Source organism: Acinonyx jubatus, chromosome A2, assembly GCF_027475565.1.
Source record: "Acinonyx jubatus isolate Ajub_Pintada_27869175 chromosome A2, VMU_Ajub_asm_v1.0, whole genome shotgun sequence".
Classification (NCBI taxonomy): Eukaryota; Metazoa; Chordata; class Mammalia; order Carnivora; family Felidae; genus Acinonyx; species Acinonyx jubatus.
In genome coordinates, this window is record NC_069383.1 from 88,510,375 (window position 1) to 88,533,504 (window position 23,130).

At 42.6% G+C, this 23,130-nt stretch overlaps 1 pseudogene; it reads left to right on the top strand.

Moving 5' to 3' along the window:
* Nucleotides 1-10,277: 10,277 nt before the first annotated feature.
* On the top strand, nt 10,278-20,381 carry LOC106978486 (40S ribosomal protein SA-like; annotated as a pseudogene).
* Nucleotides 20,382-23,130: the final 2,749 nt, after the last annotated feature.

Consider the following 23,130-nt stretch of genomic DNA (forward strand, 5'->3'; position numbering starts at 1 on the left):
CGGCTTCCCCTGGAGAGCAAGGAAGAAACTTGACTGCCTTTTGTGACCTCCCCTCAGAAGTCACAATCCATCATTTTCACTACATTCTATTCCTGAGATGCAAGTACAGCACATGCTTAGAGGAGGGGCCTGAGAGCATTTCTTGAAGGGAAGCCAAACAGACTATGTGGACATATTCTTTAAACCACCACCAGGGGTCATTCTGTCTTTCTTTTACTGCCTCTGATTTGCAAGTGAGCATCCTTATAGACCCCTCATTTGGCCATTGTCTGAAGAGTAGAAATGAAAGAGAATTCTCAGTCCAACACTCAGACTAAGGAAAAAGGAAGGTTGACTAGATTATCTACAGAATATCATCAATAGTAATAAATTTGTCATAAATGAAATGCCTACTGTATATAAGACTCTTACATAAGCCAGTGAAAAATGACGCCTGGGGGCGCCTGGGTGGCTCAGTTGGTTAAGCAACTGACTTTGGCTCAGGTCATGATCTCGCAGTCCGTGGGTTCGAGCCCAGTGTCGGGTTCTGTGCTGACAGCTCGGAGCCTGGAGCCTGCTTTAGATTCTGCATCTTCCTCTCTCTGTTCCTCCCCTGCTCATTCTCTGTCTCTCTCTGTCTCTCAAAAATAAACGTTAAAAAAGTTAAAAAAAAAAAAAAGAAAAATGACTCCTGAAGATCTGCCAGGGCTGTGTTAGTAGGGATTTAGAATATTGACCAATATGGGGGCGCCTGGGTGGCTCAGCTGGTTAAGCATCTGACTCTTGATTTCGGCTCAGGTCATGATCTCACGGGTCGTGAGACTGAGCCCTGTGTCTGACTCCAAGATGACAACACAGAGCCTACTTGGGATTCTCCCTCCCTCTCTCTCTGACCCTCCCCTGTTCACGCTCTGTCTCTCAAAAATAAATAAACATCAAAAAGAAAAAGAAAAAGAATATTGACCAATATGCCAGCACATATATAAACAGATTCAATGGTCTGGCCATAATAAACTATGCTGAACTCTCCCACCACGGACTCCACTCCTTTCAAGCATTTGGACATGAATACAGCCATGATCGAATACTTGTTTGTCAAATACATGAACTCTCTGACTCTCTGACTGTAAGAATTTTGTTTTCCATTTTATTGTAACTGATTTTAAAATCCAATATAAAATCTAATGTAAAAACAAATTGAACATAATTTTTCTCACAGTTCAACATGAATTCTGTTCTAGCATAATTCACATTCAGTTCTTCAAGAATGTGTGACTCTGAGTATGAGTACAGAGATAAAATACACTTTATCAATAAAAAACGGCTTTATAGTCAGTGCGCCTGGCTGACTCAGTCAGTGGAACATGTGACTCTTGATCTCTGGGTCAAGAGTTCAAGTCCCATGTTGGGAGTAGAGACTACTTAAAAATAAAATCTTTTTAAAAATCCCTTTTAAAAAAAAATTATTTTGAGAGAGAGAAAGAGAATGCAAGCAGGGGAGGGCCAGAGAGAGGGTTAGAGAGAGAAATCTAAGCAAGCTCTGCACTGTCAGGGCAGAGCCCAACATGGGGCTTGAACTCCCAAACTGTGAGATCATGACTGAGCGGAAATCAAGAGTCCAATGCTTAACTGACTGAGCCACCTAGGTGCCCCAAAAATAATCTTAAAAAAACAAACAAACAAACACAGCTTGATAGGTCTTCATGATTATAGTATTCAGTTATATTTGTTTTTTAAACTTTCTATTGTTACATTATATACATGTAGAAATATGCATAAATCACAAGGGTACAATAAAAACACCTGTGTTTTAGGGGTGCCTGGGTGGCTCAGCTGGCTAAGCATCTGACTTTGGTTTAGGTCATGACCTTTTGGTTGGGGTTTGAGCTCTGCATTGGGCTCTCTGTTGTCAGCGTGGGGCCTGGCTCCCTCTCTCTCTGCCCCTCCCCCCACTCATGTTTTCTATCTGCCTCAAAAATACATAAAAACATCAAAAAAAATTTTTTAATGTTGAACATTCCCATTACCTCATGAAAGCTCCCCTCATTCCTCTTCAGTCACCACTCCCATCCAGGTAACTTCTATTCTAACTTCTAACATTGCCAATTAATGCTGCCTGGTTTTTAGGTTTATGGCAATAAAATCAGACACTAGGCCTTTGCATCTGGTTTCTTTTGCTTAGCATGATGTTCGTGAGACCGAGCTGTGTGTTGTATGTAATACTTTCATTGCTGTATAGTGTGCCATTGTGTGTATATACCACTTGTTTTTTTATATCCACTGGCACCATTATTTTTTTATTTTAACTTTTTTAATGTTTTATTTATTTTTGAGACAGAGACAGAGCATGAGAGAGGGCGGGGCAGAGAGACAGGGAGACACAGAATCCGAAACAGGCTCCAGGCTCTGAGCCGTCAGTCAGCACAGACCCGCCTGACGCGGGGCTGGAACCCACAAGCTGTGAGACCATGACCTGTGCCGAAGTCGGACTCTTAACCAACTGAGCCACCCAGGCGTCCCGTTTTTTAAAATATTTTATTTTTAAGTAATCTCTGCAACCAACATGGGGCTTGAACTCACAACCTCAAGATCACAAGTCACATGCTCTAGGGACTGAGCCAGCCAGGCGCCCCCACTGGTGACATTTATTAAACTATGTATCTTGGGGCGCCTTGGTGGTTCAGTTGGTTAAGCATCCAACTGTTGATTTCGGCTCAGGTCATGATCTCACTGTTTGTGGGTTCGAGCCCCATGTGGGGCTATTGAGCTGACAGCCCAGAGCCTCCTTGCGATTCTCTCTCCCTCCCTCTCTGCTCCTCCTCTTCGCATGTGCCCTCTTTCTCAAAATAAATAAACATGAAACAACAACAACAACAACAACAACAACTACTGTGTCTTAACCCCAAACCTGCCCTTCTACCCTCAGGCGTGTAATGAGGCAGTTCTGACTCAGCCAAGGGGCTACAATTAGTTCTGCCTGTTGGGGGCGCTAGAGGGAGGCTGGAGGCTGGAGGACTTGCTCTTTCCTGTTGGCTGGCGGTCCCGTCAGCATCACCTCTTCACAGCAGGAGTTGTTTCCAGTGTCAGGTTTTATGGTACTCCTCAGACCAGCCTGTCCTGGTAGAATGAACAACACCAGACAGTTCCCTCTCCTCAGACCTCTGGGTCCCAGCTCCCTCCTCTGAGCTTCTGAGGCACCTCAGCTCTGCACTCTGTTCCCTAACCGCCCCCCACTCCCGCCCCGGGGAGATGGGGAACATGCATTATTACTGTTATCACCATGTCCCCTTTGCCCTTTGTTATTCTCCAGCACCTGTTCAACCTAACAATGCCTTACATGTTTTTGTGAAAGTAACTCATCTAACTGCAATAAAAAAGTAATTTTCAGGGTGTCTGGGTCTGTTAAGCATCTGACTTTGGCTCAATTAGTGATCTCATGGTTTGTGAGTTTGCGCCCCACATCAGACTCTGTGCTGACAGCAAGGAGCCTACTTGGGATTCTCTCTCTCTCTCTCTCTCTCTCTCTCTCTCCCTCTGTCTCTGCCCCTCCCCTGCCCATTCTTTCTCTCAAAATAAATAAGTTTAAAAAAAAAAAGGTAATTTTCTGTTTTTCCTCTAGACTCTAATGGACACATGATTCTACCAGTAACAGGTGTTTGGACTGTCTCCTGTTTGGACTATTATGAGTAACACTACTATGAATGTCCTTGTCTCTGTCTGTTGGTAAATATGTCAAGATCTACGGAACTGCTAAGTCACAGGGAATGTGTGCGCTCACTTTTAGCGGTACTGCCCAAACATTTCCCAAAGTGCTTGTAGAAATGACTGCATTGATTCTAAGGCATTCCCTGGATCTCACAGCTGATTCTCAGAACTTTTAAAAGTCAATAAGCCCCACACCGTTGTAATTTAATCTCTACCTCAGGATTTTTATGTTGCAATGCTAAAGCAAACTAGACCTCATGTTGCATAAAGATAGACTGTATGTCCTTAATTCCTCTGTGAGTGTCTGGCACATAGTACGTGATGTTGAATAAATAATACAAATAATAAAAGGAAGTTTAAATCTGTCCTTTCGTACAGTTGAACTAATGTACAACAGTAACGTAAATTGAGGTCAGTTCTACCCTATCCTAAGACACACTCAGTAACCGGAGAACACATTGCACTGGGTAGCTGTAGATAAACAGGGCTTAATTTCCATGGGCTGGTTCTATTGCCCTGCGAGACCCATTTTGCTTCTCACGGTCTGCTTAAATGTTTGATACAGGAGCAGACACAACACAACAGTGGCAGGGGGAGCTACTTTTGGGTTGGGGCAGCCTTGCCTGCAATGTCAACCTCGTCGTCGTTTAAACCCTCTCACTGGACGCCTTGGTGGCTCGGTCGGTTGAATGTCGGACTCTTGATTTCGGCTCAGGTCACGATCCCAGGGTCATGGGATCGAGTCCCGCATTGAGCTCTGCAGTGAGCTTGGAACCTGCACTCAGCGAGATTCTCTCACTCACTTCCCCTGTCCCGCATAAAATAAGATATAAAATAAAATAAAAAATAAAATAAAATAAAGTAAAAAATTAAAAAAAAAAGGCGTACCTGGTTGGCTCAGTCGGTTAAACGTCTGTCTGACTCTTGACTTCGGCTCAGGTCATGATCTCACGGTTCTTGAGTTCAAGCCCCACATTGGGTTATCTGCTGTCAGCACAGAGCCCACTTCAGATCCTCTGTGCCCTCTTCTCTCTGCCCTACTCACACTCTCTCAAAAATAAAAACATTAAAAAAAATAAAATAAGCTCTCTCTCAAGAACCTTTTTTTTAAGTAAGCTCTACACCCAAAATGGGGGCTTGAACTCACAACCCCAAGATCAAGAGTCACATATTCTACCAACTGAGCCACCTAGGCACTCCCCTTTTTCAATAATCTTTAATGGAAATCCCCAAATGAAAGGAATCCCCTAGGATTTATTCTCAGAGTGACTCAGACTTCAGGGTGCTCCTCTCAAACCTCTGTGAGGTCTTTTTTTTTCCTTTTAAATATGTATATTTTGAAAAAGAGAGAGAGGGTAAGCAGAGGTGGAGCATAGAGAAAGGGAGAGAGAATCCCAGGGAGCCTCCATGCTGCCACCACAGAGCTTAGGGCTCAAGCCCAAAAACTGTGAGATCGTGACCTGAACCAAAATCAAGTCAGGCATTTAACCGACTGAGCCACCCCCGCGCCTCTCCAAGGTCTTAAGAATCAACCTACACAAGCCCCAGGGCAAACAACCCACATCTGCTGACCCCACCTGGAATCCTTCACAAACCAAACTTTGAGGAACCAATGGGTTTCTAACACCTGCTGGTAACTCAGGGCTCCTGACTTCAGCTGACCATGGAGAAGTAGCAGCTTGCTAGAAGCTCCTAACATAGGAGGCTGACCACCACCTAGCACGTCAAACTGCTCAACAAAAATTAGGGCAGGGAAAGGAGGAGGAGGAGTGACGGTGACATATACATGTGTTTATAAAATAAATCTTTTTAAGTTTTATTTATTTAACTGATCACTACACCCCATGTAGGGGTCGAACTCACAACTCCAAGATCAAGACTCAGATGTTCCAACAACTGAGCCAGGCAGGCGCCCCTATAGAATAATCTTTATGTGTTGTAGAACAACACAATTTCCAATTGCATATATCTGTTTTTATATAATGTAGGATTACCAGGGTGATATTTTCTGACTTTACAAGTAATGCAACCTCATTGAGGTTCCATTAATAATAGAGTCAAAACAATCCAGAAACTGGGGACTTTTTTTGTTTGACGAAATGGTGAGGAAGCAGATATACCTAACTCTGAATTAAAGACAACAGTATTTTTTAATCGCTGGGTACGGAAGGCATGTTTTCGTAGCCTGTCACAGCCGGTGATGTACAGCAAACGGATGTCTCTTCTCATGCACTATTTGTCACCAGACAGGAAGTCAGCGTGTTCTGTTGTCGTAGTGCAAGGTGATATAAGAGCCTCCTGTTTTTGAGTCCTCAGACACTTCTTCAGTTCTCTCCCCTCCCCTTCTTGTCTAATGCTAGATTCACAGCCATGTAACACCTAAAGAACCTAGTCATCACAAGTTGGGTATTGCCTCATTTGTCTATTGCTGCATAGAAAGACAACCTAAAATTTGTAGCTTAAAACAACAATGATCTATTATTTCTCACAATGCTGTGGGTTCACTAGGCAGTTATTCTGATCTCATCTGGGCTCACTCAGGCTATTGCATCCATCTGGTGGGTGAGCTAGACCCAGAGGGCCCAAGATGACCCCATCCCTATATCTGAGACAGTGAAGGGACTGGAAGGCTGGAATCTCTCTCTCTCTCCATGAAGTCTTTTGTCATTAGCTAGTCTATCTGAGCTTTTTACATGGCAAATCTCAAGAGAGTGAAGACACAAGCTGTGGAGGCTCCAGAAAACTCAGACGATGACACTTCCACAATATTCTATTGCTTTAAGCAAATCCTAAGGCCAGATTTATTGCAAGATGCAATGATACCAAGCGCGTGATTTTAGGGAGGTGTGATTCATCAGGGCCACTTTATAGCAATCTACCATAGGGTGTGTGTGTGTAAAATCCAGTTGGACTTGATTAGTAGCATGCTTGCCAATGTACCTAAACCTCTGTAAGTTCAATCTGTCAACAGTTTTGTTTTGTTTTGTTTAGCAACCACAAGGAACAAAATAATAAGCTAGGAATATACATTTATGTTGCAATTTCTGGCTAAAAGAATGCTTTCAGATCAATTAAAAAAATTTTTTTTCAAATCTACCCTGTGAAATAGGTAATGTGCATGGGGTATAATAAGACATACACTTGGTATTTGATCTCAGTTCCTGGCACAGAGCTTTTAACACCTTTGAGACTTTCTCGGTATTAGAAAGGTCTTTATTTTTCCATGATGAGCCCCTTTTGGTCACACCTGGCCAACTCAGGGTAATGCTTCTGGTAAGCCTCAAGATGAGGCTGGTCACCAGAAAGACCAAATGATGAAAGGATTGAAAGTTTCAGCCCTACCCCTGACCTCCTTTGAGGGAAGGATTGCTAAAGGATTTCACAAAGATAAAAACTTTTTTAAAGTTTATTTAATTATTTTGAGAGGGAGAGAGAGAGAGTGCGGGCACACACATGCACATGAGCGGGGCAGGGGCAGAGAGGGAGGGAGAGAGAGAATCCCAAGCAGGCTCCGCACCGTCAGCGCCGAGCCCAACTTGGGGCTCAAACCCACAAACCATGAGATCAGATCATGACCTGAGCTGAAACCAAGAGTCGAATACTCAACTGACTGAGCCACCCAGGTGCCCCGAAGATAAAAACTCTTGGATGACATTCGAACTTCCCAGCTGTTGAAGCATCAAAGTGCTGCAAGGGTGATGTGCCCCAAGAGGGTGTGGAAGCCCTGTGCACCCCGCCACCCAAACCTTGCCCTACACATCACCTCTGTTTGGCTGCTCCCGTGTAGCTTTTATAATAAACCAATAAAATGCCCTCCTGAGTTCTACGAGCCTTTCTAGCAAATTATCGATAACCTGAGTTATCGAACCTGATAATTTGTTGTGGCAATCCCTGCTTTTTTATTGCCAGTCAGAATAAGCCTGGGTGGTCTCTCTGAGACTTGAAACTGGTCCTGAAGCAGGAAGGGAGGCAGCTTTGTAGGGTCCGTGCTAACTCCAGACAGTTATTGTCAGAACTGAAGTGAATTGTGTGTTTTTTGTTTGTTTTTAAATTAAAAAAAAATTTAATGTTTATTTTTGAGAGAGAGAGAGAGAGAGAGAGAGAGAGAGAGAGAGAGAAACAGAGCACAAGCAGGGGAGGAGCAGAGAGAGAGGGAGACACAGGATCTGAAGCGGGCTTCAGGCTCTGACCTGTCAGCACAGAGCCCCACACAGGGCTCAAACTCACAAGCTGTGAGATCATGACCTGAGCAGACTTCAGATGCTTAATGGACTGAGCCACCCAAGCGCCCCTAGAAATGAATTGTTGAATACCCAGTTGGTGTCCTGAGCATTAGAGAATTGGTTGTGGGCTTTGGAAAACATTCCAGAGGTCCCATTTTTGCAGTAGGTAGGAGAGCTAGGACACACACAACATTTTCACTCAACATACACTTTTTTCCCACATCGGTTCCTCCTCTTTATAAGTCAAAGATTATTTCACGGGCACCTGGGTGGCTCAGTCAGTTGACCTCCAACTTCAGCTCAGGTCATGATCTCCTGGTTCATGAGTTCAAGCCCCACATCAGGGCTGCTGCTGTCAGTGCAGAGCCCACTGTGGATCCTCTGTCCCCTCTCTTTGCTCCTCCCCTACTTGCGCTCCCTCAAAAATAAATTTTTGACATTTTGACATTAAAAAGAAATAAAAATAAGACATTATTTCATAAGCCATAAGACATTACCCAATACTCCCTCTGTATGTGTAAAAGACTAGAGACCATTACACCTAAAACCAAAAGAGAAAAAAATTAAGAGGAAAAGTTCTCTTAACTGAAAGTTCTGCCACACAATAGGCAGACTCTCCTGCTGCAGCCAAAATTTCCAGAAGGAATCAAAGCTCTTATAACCCAATCCAAAGTTCCAAGGAGAAAATTGAGCTGACAGTCATATATTGATATACATGTACATACAGCACCACTAGAAATGAGGTATCTAAGTTCTCTGAAAACAAATAAACTCAATACCATGAGAGCAAACTTATCTGCTAATAGTTCCTGGCAAGCATTAAACTAAATTTAGAGGAGCTAGTGATGCTGGACGTGTCCAGAAAATGAATTACACTGAGATATATAAAACAAAACAAAAGCTTACTATACGTTTTCAGTGGGATAAAGTCTGAAAAATCGGCCAGAATCTTCTGAAAAATAGAAATAGGTAGTTCTGTAATGACAAGCTACAGTTAGAATATCGTCCTGCATGTTAACCTCTAAAGGCAGTTTGAGAGCCCCTGTCACTGGCAGCACCTTGGACAGAGGATTCGGTGGTTTCATTAGCCTCAGTAGCCTTCTGGGGGCTCTTGTTTAGGAAGGATTCTATCTCCTGATCTATGAACATGCTCCACCTCTTCCTCTTGGAGTAAAACCATCTTCTAAATAGTTTTTCCCCTACATTGTTTTGTTCAATTACAATGAATTACAATTTTGTTCAATTACATAAAATTGTGGTATTTCAAATGTAAATGTGTAAACCAGGGAAAAAAGGTAAAGATATTTCCATACTTAAGGCACAAGATTACTACAGTATCTTTCACTAACTGGTCTGCTAGCATAGCCTTTCATGCTACAAATATCTTATGTTACTAACACTGTAGCATCTCCTGCTTTCCCTCATCCCTTACTTCAGATTGGTCACTGCTAATCAGTCTTCTAGAAACTTCCTTCCCATAACCCAAAGGGAAGAAAAAGCTTACTTGTTCTTATTTCCCTTGAGCACACTTACACTTTCTCTCTTCTTTAGTCACATACCAGATCCAAACCATCTTCCTCAGGTAACAGTCATCATTGGACACCTACCCACTGGCAGAGCTCTATTTTTGTTTGTTTCTGTGTCCACCATCCTTCTGTTATTTGACTGTATTTTGATTGATCTAAGCCAGTGGTTCTCAAACTTTTCGGTCTCAGGATCTCTTGACACTCTCAGAAATGATTGAGAACCTCCGAGAACTTTTATGTTATATATCACTACTTAACATAATAGAAATTAAAACCATAGGGTGCCTGGGTGGCTCAGTCGATTAAGTGTCAGACTTCAACTTAGGTCATGATCTCAAGGTTCGTGAGTTTAAATCCTGCGTCAGGCTCTGTGCTGACAGCTTAGAACCTGGAGACTCCTTCAGATTCTGTGTCTCCCTCTTTTTCTGCCCTTCTCCTGCTCATACTCTCTCTCTCAAAAATAAACATTAAAAAATAAAAAAAAAACAAATTGAAACCAGGATTAAGAATTTATATTAAAGTAATAATATGCCTACAATGTTAATTTAAAAAACATATTTTAATGAAAAGTAACTATATTTTCCAAAATAAAATATTTAGTTAGAAGAGTGGCACTGTTTTACATTTTTGCAAATGTCTCTAATGTCTGGCTTAAGAGAAGACAGAATCTCATATCTGCATGTGCATTTAACTCACGGCCATCCCATGCCACACAGCCTCTAGGGGACTCCACTGTCCACTCCTGAGACAATACAAAGGAAAAGGGAAAAAATTTAAAACTATCAAAAAGGATCTCCCGTGCTTCCCAGACCACTGTTAGAGGAGTCACTGATTTAAACAAATCATGGAGGTACCTCAGGGATGAGCATGTGACTCAGTTCTCCTCAATGAGGCATAGGACCCAGTTCTCAATGAGACAAGAAGGGGTGTCTTCTAGATGTTTTTGGGAAAGGTTTCTTTCCCCTTTAAAAAGAAAAAGAGGGGCGCCTGGCTGGCTCAGTTGGTGGAGCGCATGACTCTTGATCCCTGGGTTCAAGTCCCACAGTTGGGTGTAGAGATTACTTAAAAAATAAAATCTTTAGGGGCACCTGGGTTGCTCAGTCAGTTAAGCGTCCAACTCTTGGTTTTGGCACAGGTCATAATCTCGTGGTTTGTGGCTTTGTCAGCTCCATGCTGACAGTGCAGACCCTGCTTGGGATTCTCTCTCTCTCCTTCTCACTCTGCCCCTCCCCCGCTTATGCTCTCTCTTTCTCAAAATACATAAAAACTTAAAAAAATAATAAACATAAAAGAAAATATTTAAAGGAAAAAAAAAGAAAAAGGTGTTTATCAGCCAGTGATTGGTTTAAGAATAGAAAGGACTCTAAATACATCAAATAAAAAGGGATTTGATACAGGGAATAAGGTGATTAGAAAGTCATTGAAAGCCTGGAAAAGCAGACATCTGGAGGCTGCCCACGGGACTCTGGTTCAAGGTCACATCAATGTAGCTGCAATTCAAAGATTAAGAAACTGCTATAACTGGGGTGCCTGGGTGGCTCCATCCATTGAGCATCAGATTCTTTTTGAGAAAGAGAGAGCACTCCGTGCACGAGTGGGAGAGGGGCAGAGAGAGACGGAGACAGAATCCCGAGGGCCCTGCACTGTGAGCACAGAGCCCGACTCGGGGCTTAAACTCCTGAAACTGGTGAGATCATAACCTGAGCCGCTATCAAGAGTCAGATGCTTAACTGACTGAGCGCCCCAGGCACTCAAGCATCAGACTCTTGATTTCAGGTCATAATCCCAGGATTGTGAGATGGAGCCATGCTGGGTGTAGAGCCTGCTTGAGCCAATCTCTCTCTCTCTCTCTCTCCCTCCCTCCCACCCCCCCCCCCCCATCTGCTGGCACTCTCCTGCTCTCTCTCTCTCTCTCTAAAATAAAATAAAATAAAGTAAAATAAAATAAAATAAAAAGAAGCTGCTACAACTTCCTCCCACTCACGAAAGTGGCGACTGGACTCAGGAGTCCCCTGGAAGCAGTTGCCACCTCAGCCACAACAAAACCCATCTCATTTCCACCTTGTACCTCTCTCTCCTACATCCAGTTGGCAGGACCTGATTCATAGTCTGAATTCTAGCTGCCAAGGAACCTGGAAAATACTGTGTTTAGCTTTCTAGATTCTCAAAATAGATGACAAATAAAATGGATATTGAGAGAATCAGTCCAAAACTCCACCACAAGAGGGGAAAAAAGATCCCTTTCTTTCTGCAGGATGCCATGCTACCTGGTCACCAGGAGGGGAATTAAGAGGCAGTTCATGAAAAGAGGACGTGCTGAGGATGGCACAGAGGAAATGGGAAAGGATAACATGGTTGAACTACTGAATTAATCAACTTGAAACTGCTTATTTCTAGATTTCGTATTATATAAGATAATAAATCTCATTATTTAAGCCATTTAAGTTACATTTTAATCCAATCTCTTCTTTTTTCTCCTCCAGTCTTCTGCCTTCAAGTCCTTGCCTTCAGGTTCTCGTAATATATGAAATTAACAACCTCTCTTCTCCCCTTTCAGTCTCAGCTACAATCCATCTACAATATACTTTCTCTGAAGTACCCAACTTACTATCATATCCGTAGAGAGCTGAGTCAGTTACTTAAATGGTAAAAATGTAGAGGTCCACTAAAGGCTCCTAGTTCAAATATCTTCCCTTCAATTGCATACAGAGACTTCACCATTAGAGAGTCATTTCCTTGAGGGATTCTTGGCATGTAATTCTTGATTTCAGGGTCATGAATTTGAGCCCCACATTGAGCATAGAGTTTACTTTAAAAAAAAAAAGTCATTTCTTTGAGTTTGAGCTTGGACTTTTTAATCTCAAAAAGTAATTTTTAGGGGCGCCTGGGTGGCTCAGTAGGTTGAGCGTCCGACTTCAGCTCAGGTCATGATCTCGCAATCTGTGAGTTCAAGCCCCGCGTTGGGCCCTGTGCTGACAGATCAGAGCCTACAGCCTGTTTCAGATTCTGTGTCTCCCTCTCTCTCTGCCCCTTTCCCGCTCATGCTCTGTCTCTCTCACTCTCAAAAATGAATAAATGTTAAAAAAAATTTTTTTAAAGTAATTTTTAATTTCTGGATGAAATTATGTAATGTATAGAATTTGCTTAAAACTTATGTAGTGATGGGCATGTGGAAAAGCAGACATATGGATAAAATCAACTTGACCAAGAGTGGTTAAGACTATTGAAGCGTGAAGCTACCTAGGAGTAACAACAACCACAACAATAACCACCACAACTTCTTCTGTACATGTCTAAAATTTGAAATTTCTCGTCTTCTTAGCCCACTTAAAGAAGTCATCTTGAAAATTATAAATACTCGGGGCGCCTGGGTGGCTCAGTTTGTTGAGCGTCCGACTTCGGCTCGGGTCATGATCTCATGGTTCACGAGTTCGAGCCCCGCATTGGGCTCTGTACTGATAGCTCAGAGCCTGGAGCCTTCTTCTGCTTCTGTGTCTCCCTCTCTCTCTGCCCCTAACCCACTCGCATTCTGTCTCTGTCTCTCTCAAAAATAAATAAAAATTAAAAAAAAATTTTTTTAAAGAAAATTCTAGATACTCCACCTGAGGGTTGTACAGTAAGAGATGATCAGATATTAAGACTTAAAGAGGCATTACATGCTCAAATTAAGCTGCATTGCTACAACTAGGCTGGAGCCTATGGATGTGAGCTTCGTTGGAAGGAAAAAATGGATGAGGCAGATGTTGTACGTGGCAGCCCAATGACCATATCCAGCTATCGTATGTTTTGTTGGTTCACAAAGAGCGTAGTGAAGCATGGTTAAAATAATTTCACTACCTGCATTACCTATATTAAAAGATTTTATGTAAATGAATGCAAATTTTCTTATATTTTATTTTAGAGAGAGGGCACAAGTGAGCAAGTGGCAGAGAGAGAGAGAGAGAGAGAGAGAGAGAAATGGGGCTCACCTGAAGCTGGGCTCAAACTCCCTGATGCGGGGCTCCAACTCACGAACCCTTTGACCACGACCTGAGCCCAAGTCAGATGCTTAACCGACTGAGCCACCCAGGCACCCTAGATTTTCATATTCTATTAAATGCATGAGATCTGTCCAAACTGGATCTTCATTCCCACAAGCAACATACATTCTTTGCTTTGCCAGAATCCTCACCAAGCCTGCTTCCCACGACATTCGTTATAGATAGCAGAGCCAGACTGCTCTGGGTTTGAATACTGGCTCCACTACTTTGTGCTCTTGGACAATAATTTATTCTCTCTGTGCCACTATTTCCTCAAGTTAAATGGGGATTATAATAGTATCTTTATCAGTGGGTTATTGAGAGGAATAAATGAGTCAAAATATATCAAGTGCTTAGAATAGTGCTGGGCACATAGTAAGAGCAAATAAGCATTTGTCATCAACACTGTCATCATTATCATTTTCTTAGCTCTATAAGCATTTGAGTTTACCATCCCCGGCTCCAATACTCAAACTTTAACATATATTAGAAACACATGGGGTTTGGCTTTAAATGCAACTTATCAGGGGTGCCTGTCTGGCTCCATCAGTAGAGCATGTGATCCTTGATCTCAAGGTCATAAGTTCAAAACCCACATTAGGCATGGAGCCTCATTAATTAAAAAATGATAATAAATACAACTTATCAGATTCCAACCCAATCTTGTTTACTACGTTCAATTTGGAGACCAAGGGATGTGCATTTTAACAAGCAGCCAGATGATCAAATGTTTTTTTGATATTGTACCCCATCAGTAAACATTTCAAGAAAGCACCCTCAATATGACATTTACTTATTTTTATGAATTACTACATCAGTCACAAAACCAACATATTACCTGCATTATAAAATTGTACAAAAACATTTTAGAAAGACAAAATAAAGATAACTAAAAATAATTCTATAATTTACAAAATCAAGACTTTTTGTTCTTACTAAAAATGTTGCCAGTACTAACTTTGTAGTGAGAGCAAAATGACTAATTATGGTCCTTTCAAATTTTTTAAATCTTGGTTTGACACTTTGTGAGATAGCAATTCATAAAAACACTTCTAAGTTCAGTTTATTTTTGTACTTGATCTTAATGGCTATCAAAGCAAAGAAGATATTTCATAAAGGTTTGATATATAATAAACACTTAGGGCAAAGTTTATCAATAATGATAAGTGCCTGAGTGGCTTAGTCAGTTCAGCATCTTACTTGGGCTCAGGTCATGATCTTGTGGTTTGTGGGTTAGAGACCCATGCTGGGCTCACTGCTGTCAGCATGGAGCCCGCTTGGGATCCTCTGTCCCCCTCTTTCTCTGCCCCTCCCCCACTTGCGCACACACACACACACACACACACACACACACACTCTCTCTCTCTCTCTCTCTCTCTCTCTCAAAAATAAATATTAAAAAAATGTTAAGGGATAGAAAATAATGATAAGAATAAAAATTTTTGTTTCAAGTAGTCCTCATAATTTTTTTTCTTTTCTTTCTTTCTTTCTTTCTTTCTTTCTTTCTTTCTTTCTTTCTTTCTTTCTTTCTTTTAATTGGCTTTATGCCCAATGCAGATCCCAAGGCAGGGCTTGAATTCATGACCCTGAGATCAAGACCTGAGCTGAGATCAAGAGTTGGGGGTGCCTGGGTGGCTCAGTTGGTTAAGTGTCTGACTTCAGTCTGGTGATGATCTCACAGTTCATGGGTTCAAACCCCACATCGGGCTCTGTGCTGACAGCTTGGAGCCTGGAGCCTGCATTGGATTCTGTGTCTCCCTCTCTTTCTGACCCTCCCCTGCTCACGCTCTGTCTCTCTCTCTCAAAAAATAAATAAACATTTAAAAAGTGAAAAAAATTATAGACCTCAAAGACATGTTTTTCTTTTTTTAATTTTTTAAAGTTTATTTTGAGAGACAGAGCGAACAGGGGAAGGGAAGAGAGAAGAGAGAGAGAATCCCAAGCAGGCCCTGCGCCGTCAGTGCTCAGCCCGACACAGGGCCAAACTCACCAACCATGAGATGATGACCTGAGCCGAAATCAAGAGTCAGATGCTTAACTGACAGAGTCACCCAGGTGCCCCTCAAAGAGATGTTTTTCGATGTGGTTATGTATCTGTTGATATTTATCATATTGGAAATTAAAACAGAAAAAATTTAAAAAACAAGAATCCCTAAGCGCACATTGCATTTGCAGCAGAATGATGATGGCATCCATGTCACGGAGCCTATAGAAAACCCCACTGCATACTTAGGCGAGTTTGCGAGTGGAAAAAGGCACAAACGTCTTAGTGCTATGTATTTGGGGCTGGCTCACAGAACTCCTGTGGGTCCCCAGACCTCACTTTGAGAATCAATGCTCTAGGGAACTTTTTTTTTTTAATTTTTTTTTTTAACGTTTATTTATTTTTGAGACAGAGAGAGACAGAGCATGAACGGGGGAGGGTCAGAGAGAGGGAGACACAGAATCTGAAACAGGCTCCAGGCTCCGAGCTGTCAGCACAGAGCCCGATGTGGGGCTCGAACTCACGGACCTCGAGATCATGACCTGAGCCGAAGTCGGCCGCTCAACCGACTGAGCCACCCAGGCGCCCCGGGAACTTTTTTTTTTTTTTAAGTAGGCTCCACACCCAATGTGGGGCTTGATCTTACCACTCAGAGATCAAGTGTTGCATATTCCACGGACTGAGCCATCCAGGCACCCCTCCAGGGGAATCTTTTTAAAGCCATAGGTTAATTTTGTGAGGGTTGGTTTCATTAAACTAGATAATACAACCTACAAATCTAGTAACTAGGCTTGGGTAATCTGCAAATGGCCCCGTATTCTGGAGTGTGATGATGCCTCCATGTCAGGAACCCCCAGTCTTTCCTCAGAATAACATATTTGATATTGAGTGACTGATATATGAATGACAGGGTACTAGAGTGAAAAATCCACATACTAAATACTGATTGAGCTTAATTTCACATTTGCACAAAAATAAACACAAATGCAAGGTATAATACTTATTCCAACATTCCAAGTAGTCTACACCCCACTTTAGACCAGTCGGTGTAGTTATGCGGGGTATTGCCTAAAGAGAAGAGCTGAGGAGAGGACCCTAGTATAGGTTGAACTGTGTCCGCTAAAAAGAGATTTTGAAGTTTTAACACACCTACTCTTCACCACCATCCCTGTGAATGTAACCTTATTTAGAAATAGTCTTTGGAGATGTCATCAAGTTAAAAGGAGGTCACACTGGATTAGGGTGGGTCCTAATCCAATGACTGGTGACCTTGTAAGAATAGGGAAATTTGGATACAAAGATACAGAAGACACAGAGACAGAGGGAAGAAGGCCACGTGACCTCAGAGGCAGAGACTGAAGTAGTACGTCTACAAGGCAAGGAATGCTGAGAGCATGGTCAGCTACCAAAAGCTAGGAAGAAACCAGGAAGCGTTCTTCCCTAGACCTGCACAGGGAGTATGGCCCTACCGAGGCCTGGATTTCAGACTCCCAGCTTCCAGCCATGAGGAGAGAAGACATTTCTGGATTTCTGTTTTGTTTTAAGTAATCTCTACACCCAATGAGGGGCTTGAACTCATGACCCCGAGGTCAAAAGTCACATGCTCTTCTGACTGAGCCAACCAGTTGCCCCAACATTTCTGTTACTTTAAGCCAGTTTGTTATAGCAACCCTAGGGAACTAATGAAGGGGCCCATGTTTGGAGAGGCTTTTTGGGTCTTTGAGAAAAAGGTCTGAGGGCAGGGCTGGGAAAACAAATTCTAGCCGCTGTTCTGTAGTTCTATCTTTCGATAATGTACTAGCATTTCTCCTAACTCTATCACATTCTGAGCTATTAATGATCTATTCTCTTTATCCTATTTATTATCTATTTACTGAGTAGATATTTCCTTTCTTTATCCTACTTCTATTTGTCAGCGCTTTGACAATCAAAGCAAAAATCTATTTAAAAAAAATTTTTTTTAACGTTCATGCATTAAAATTTTTTTTTTTTTTTTGAGACAGGGAGAGACAGAGCATGAACGGGGGAGGGTCAGAGAGAGGGAGACACAGAATCTGAAACAGGCTCCAGGTTCTCAGCTGTCAGCACAGAGCCCGACGCGGGGCTCAAACTCACGGACTGCGAGATCATGACCTGAGCTGAAGTCAGCCACTTAACCGACTGAGCCACCCAGGCGCCCCACGTTCATTCATTCTTGAGACAGAGAGAGACAGAGCATGAGCAGGGGAGGGGCAGAGAGAGAGGGAGACATGGAATTAGAAGCAGGCTCCAGGCTCCAAGCTGTCAGCACAGAGCCCGATTCGGGGCTCGAACCCACGGACCACGAGACCATGACCTGAGCCGAAGTCAGACGCTCAACCAACTGAGCCACCCAGGTGCACCCCCTTTTTTTTTTAAATAGGCTCCACACCCAATGTGGGGCTTGAGCTCATGACCCTGAGATCAAGAGTCATGTGCTCTACCAACTGAGCCAGCCAGATGCCCCAAAAGTCTATTTTTTGTTGTGTATTTCAATATGTTGGTTTGACTCTACAACTGGGAGGCCTCAGTAAATATTTGTTTACTAATGTAAGAGATAGGAAAGGTCTTCTAAAGGTTATGTGTTGTAGAGAGATTGAAATTTCTGCAACTTAGAATTCACTTATAAGAAGTTCTTTTACACTGAATATGTGTTATTTAATGTTTTTTACCTATAAATTTGAGAAGCACTCTGTAGCTGATAATAACTTGTACCTATTCCTTTTTTTTTTTTTTTTGCTTAGGGTATTTCAGAATCGCCGATGTGTTTAGATGACTTTGTTGTTTATATCTATCTGTCATTTTTTTAATGGCATAAAACATTTAAACACATTTTGTCAATATGACGCCAAAAATACAGACTTGTCCTTTTCCCCTACTTTCACGTGTGAGATTTGAAGACATTGTTTAACATGTCCACCAAAGTATTATTTAATTATCTAGGACCTAGGGGTCAGCAAACTTTTTCTGGAAAAAAAAAAAGAATCAGTCAATTATTCAGGTTTTTGGATTTTACAATCCTTGAGAAACATAAAGGCCATTCTTAACTCATGGGCTGTGCCAAAACATCCACTGGCTACATTTGGCCTGCTGAGGACAGTTTGCTGATTCTAGAAGTCCCTTTGTTTGTTTCACTTGTTTGTTTCACTATTCACCATTGATTAAAAGTCTAGAGCTTATGAATTCACATGTTAAGATGTATTTTTCTCCAGTAAGGGTAATATTAATCTGTCTGATAGAAATATAACATCAAAGGTTATGGGAAAAGAAGTTTATGGTTTATTGTCAAAAGATACTAACTGACCAGTTTTGTATCTAACAGAGCAATTCCTTTTTTTTTTTAAAGTTAAACTTTAGGGGCACCTGGGTGGCTCAGTTGGTTAAGTGTCCAACTCTTGATTTCAGCTCAAGTCATGATCTCCCAGTTTGTGAGTTTGAGTCCCAAGTTGAGCTCTGCACTGGTGGCGTGTGGACTGCTTGGGATTCTTTCTCTCTCTCCCTCTCTCTCTGCCCTTCCCCTTCTAGTGGACGTGTGTGCTCTCTCTCAAAACAAGTGAATAAACCTAAAAATAAATATATAAAAATTTAAAATTCAAGATTTTTGTAGATTTACTTTCAGTTGTAAGAGATAATACAGAGAGATGCTGTGTACTCTCTACCCAGTTTCCACAACAGGAACATCTTGCAGGACTATAGTACAGTATACAGTCAGGATACTGATGAATAGAGTCAAGACACAGAGCATTTCCATCACCTCAAGGATCCCTCATGTAGCCATTTTTTTTAAGTTTATTTATTTTGAGAGAGAGAGAGAGAGAGAGAGGAGAGGGAGAGAGGAGAGAGGGAATCCCAAACAGGCTCCGCACTGTCAGTGAGGAGCCCAATGTAGGGCTCGATACCAGGAAGCTTGAGATCATGACCTGAGCCAGAATCAAGACTTGGATGCTTGCTTTTCCATGCTACCCAGGGAGGGGTCCATACGGCATTGTCCTGTGTTCCTGTCATAACTTAAAGGGAAATTTTCACGATATCCCGAGCCCTTGATGTCCTACAAATGCAAGGAGGAGGCTGTCCTTAAATTCCCCGCAGCAGGAACCCACCTAGGTGGCATCAACCTTGACTTCCAAATGGAACAGTACATATACAAGAGGAAAAGTCGTGGCAGCTACATGATAAATCTGAAGAGAACCTGGGAGAAGCTTCTGCTGGCAGCTCGTGCCATTGCTGCCATTGAAACCCCAGCTGATGTCAGTGTCACATCACCCAGGAGTACTGGCCAGTGAGCTGTGCTGAGGTTTGCTGCTGCGGCTGCTGCTGCTGCTGCTGGAGCCACTCCTATTGTTGGCCACTTCACTTCTGGAACCTTCTTCACTAACCCAGATCCAGGCAGCCTTCTGGGAGCCGAGACTTCTGGTGATAACCGATCCCAGGGCTGACCGCCAGCCTCTCACGGAGGCGTCTTCCGTTCACCTGCATCCCATCACTCTGTGTCACAGACTCGCCTCTGCCCTCTGTGGGCGCTGCCAGCCGTTGCAACAACGGGGGAGCTCGCTCGGTGGGTCCCACGTGGCTGCTGGCCCGGGACGTTCTGCGCACGCGCGCGCGCGCGGCTCCTTTTCCGTGAACACCCACGGGAGGTCCTGCCCGATCTCTGCTTCTACAGAGATCCTGAAGCATCGAAGAGGAAGAGCAGGCCGCTGCTGAAAAGGCTGTGACCAAGGAGGAATTTCAGGGTGACGGACTGCTCCCGCTCCTGAGTTCAGGGCTACTCAACCCCAAGTCTCAGACTGGTCGGCAGGCCTGCGGGGCCCTCGGGGCCCAATTCAGCAGTTCCCCCACTGAAGACAGGATGTACACAACTCACTGATGAGTTGAAAAAAACCTTCTCCGTGTGTTCCTTCTCTATTTGTATGAGTCATCTACATGCCATCAGTAAGTATATGTGTTGTCAAAGTACATTGTTATGTACAATGTTACATTAGTTTCAGGTGTACAACATAGTGATTCAGCAAGGACATTCTGCTGTGCTCACCACACAACACTACGACAGCACCACTGACTATTTCCCTAGGCTGTATCTTTCATCCCCATGACTTACTCAGTCCATAACTAAGCCTGTGCCTCCCACTCCCTTGCACCCATTTTGCCCTCCTCCTCCCCCTAGTCCCCTCCGGGAACCACCAGTTTGTCTCTGTATTTATGGGTCTGTTTCTGCATGAGTCACATTTTAAACTTTTTGCAAATAATACCTTGATATAATTACTTATCCCATGCTTGCCCCCTAAAGAGAGTTTCCAGTTGGCTCAGTTTTTTTGTTTTTTTTTTTAATTTAGAAAACTTGTATCTAGTCAGAAAAGCTCAGGTCACCTTTTCTCTCCTCCAGCCAGAATAAAAATATAATTTACTTTGAGTTTCAAAGTAATGAAACCTTCAGTGACAGGTTATTTCTGTGACATTTGGGGATGAGTTAAGAAGAAAGAAATTTTAAAATAGCATTCTTATCCTATGCCACTGGCTCACTTTTCATTTTTTAAGCAATGATTCCAACAGCATATCAGTGTAGGGATTTGTGATTAATTGGTCAAAAAACCCATGTGTCTTTCAGACTTCAATTTTTTGCTTCTAGTGAGAAGCAGATAGTTCATGATAGAGATTATTACTTAATAGAAAAGGTATGTTTTCTCAGATGAGAAGATTAGAGGCCACTTAGTCTACTCCACTGTTTCAGAGCATGACTAAAATAATAATTTTTTTTTTCAATTTTAAGTAGGCTTCACACCCTGCATGGAACCCAACGTGGGGCTCGAACTCACGACCCTGAGATCATGACCTGAGCTGAGATCAAGAGTCAGACCTGGGTGGTTCAGCTAGTTGAGTGTCTGATTCTCAACCTCAGCTCAGGTCGTGATCCCTGGGTCATAGGATCGAGCCCCACATTGGGCTCCATGCTGACCATGGAGCCTGCTTAAAATTCTCTCTCTCCCTCAGCCCCTGCTGCACTTGTCCCCACGCTCTCTCTCTTCCTGCCCCGCTGAAAAGTCAGACACTTAACTGAGCCACCTAGGCTACCCTAAAATGATCATTTTATAAAAAACCCAACAACAACAAAAACTTATTTTGGGAAATCTCAAAAAACACATAAGTAGAAAGAATAGTATAACAAACCTCTATGTGACCATTTTAAATTCAATATTAGTAATATTTGGCCAAATTTATTTCATCCATACCCATCATTTCCTCCAATTCAGTAAATCCCAGACATATAATCTCATCTATGAATACTACAGTATGTACCTGTAAGAGATAAGACACATTGTATTTATTCATTTATTTATTTATTTTAAAATTTTATTTATTTATTTTGAGAGAGAGAGAGAGAGATAGAAATGAGAGAGAGCAGAGAATCCCAAGCAGGCTCCACATAGTCAGCACAGAGCCCTACGTGGAGCTTGAACTCACGAACCGTGAGATCATGACCTGAGCCAAGGTCAAGAGTCAGATGGTTAACCCACTGAGCCACCCAGGTGCCCCAATTTGATAACTTTTGACATATTATTTGCCTGAGAAATTATCACCACAATCAAGATGAATATAGCCATCATCCCAGGTTTCCTCATGCCCCTTGGTAATCTCTCCATCCCAATGTACCCGCATACTCCCATCCCTAAGTAACCACTGATCTACTTAGCATAGATTAGTTTGCATTTTCTAACATTTCTTAAAAATGGAACCACACAGGGGTGCCTGGGTGACTCAGCTGCTTAAATGTCCCACTTTGATTCAAGTCATGATCTCGAAGTTCATGAGTTCGAACCCACGTTGGGCTCTGTGCTGACAGCTCAGAACCTGAAGCCTGTTTCAGATTCTGTGTCTCCCTCTCTCTGCCCCTCTCCCACTGGTGCTCTCGCTCTCTCTCTCAAAAATAAATAAACATTAAAAAAAACCTGTTTTTAAATGCGAAGGGGCCAGTACTGTCCCTTTCAGAATCCAAGTATAGAGGAAAGAACACTGCATTAGGAGTCAGAGATGAGGAGGTGCTCATTCTGGCCGAAGTGGGTTTGCTGCTCTGGGTCCCATTTTCCTCATCTGAAAAGTGGCCCGCATGCACAATCTCGAAGACCTGTTTGATGATTCCTTGTAGGCTGATAGCATCCTTCTTACTGCTAGTTGAAAAAGGCTATTTGCTAACAGCTGTACAGCCATGTCCCCCTCTGCTGGCTGATTAACATGTCATAAATGTCAATAAAAGATTTGGATCTTTCCAGTGTATCAAGTTTTTAAAAAAAATTTTTTTTAAGTGTTTATTTATTTTGAGAGAGAGAGCATGGGGGAAGGGCAGAGAAGGAGACAGAAGATCCGATAACAGCAAGCCCAATGTGGGGCTTGAACTCATGAACCGTGAGATCATGACCCAGGCCAAAGTCAGATGCTTAACTGACTGGGCGACCTAGATGCCTCTCTCTCTCTGCTTTTAAAAAATGTTCTAAAGTTTTTTTTTTATGTAAGTAATCTTTACACCCATTGTGGGGCTCGAACTCACAACCCTGAGATCAAGAGTCACATGCTCCTCTGACTGAGCCAGCCAGGATGCCTTTTAGAATTTATAAACCACACACAAAATGTTGACCAATTACAAAAGCCTGTGTTTCAAATCTTGGTTACCATGTTCATTTCTC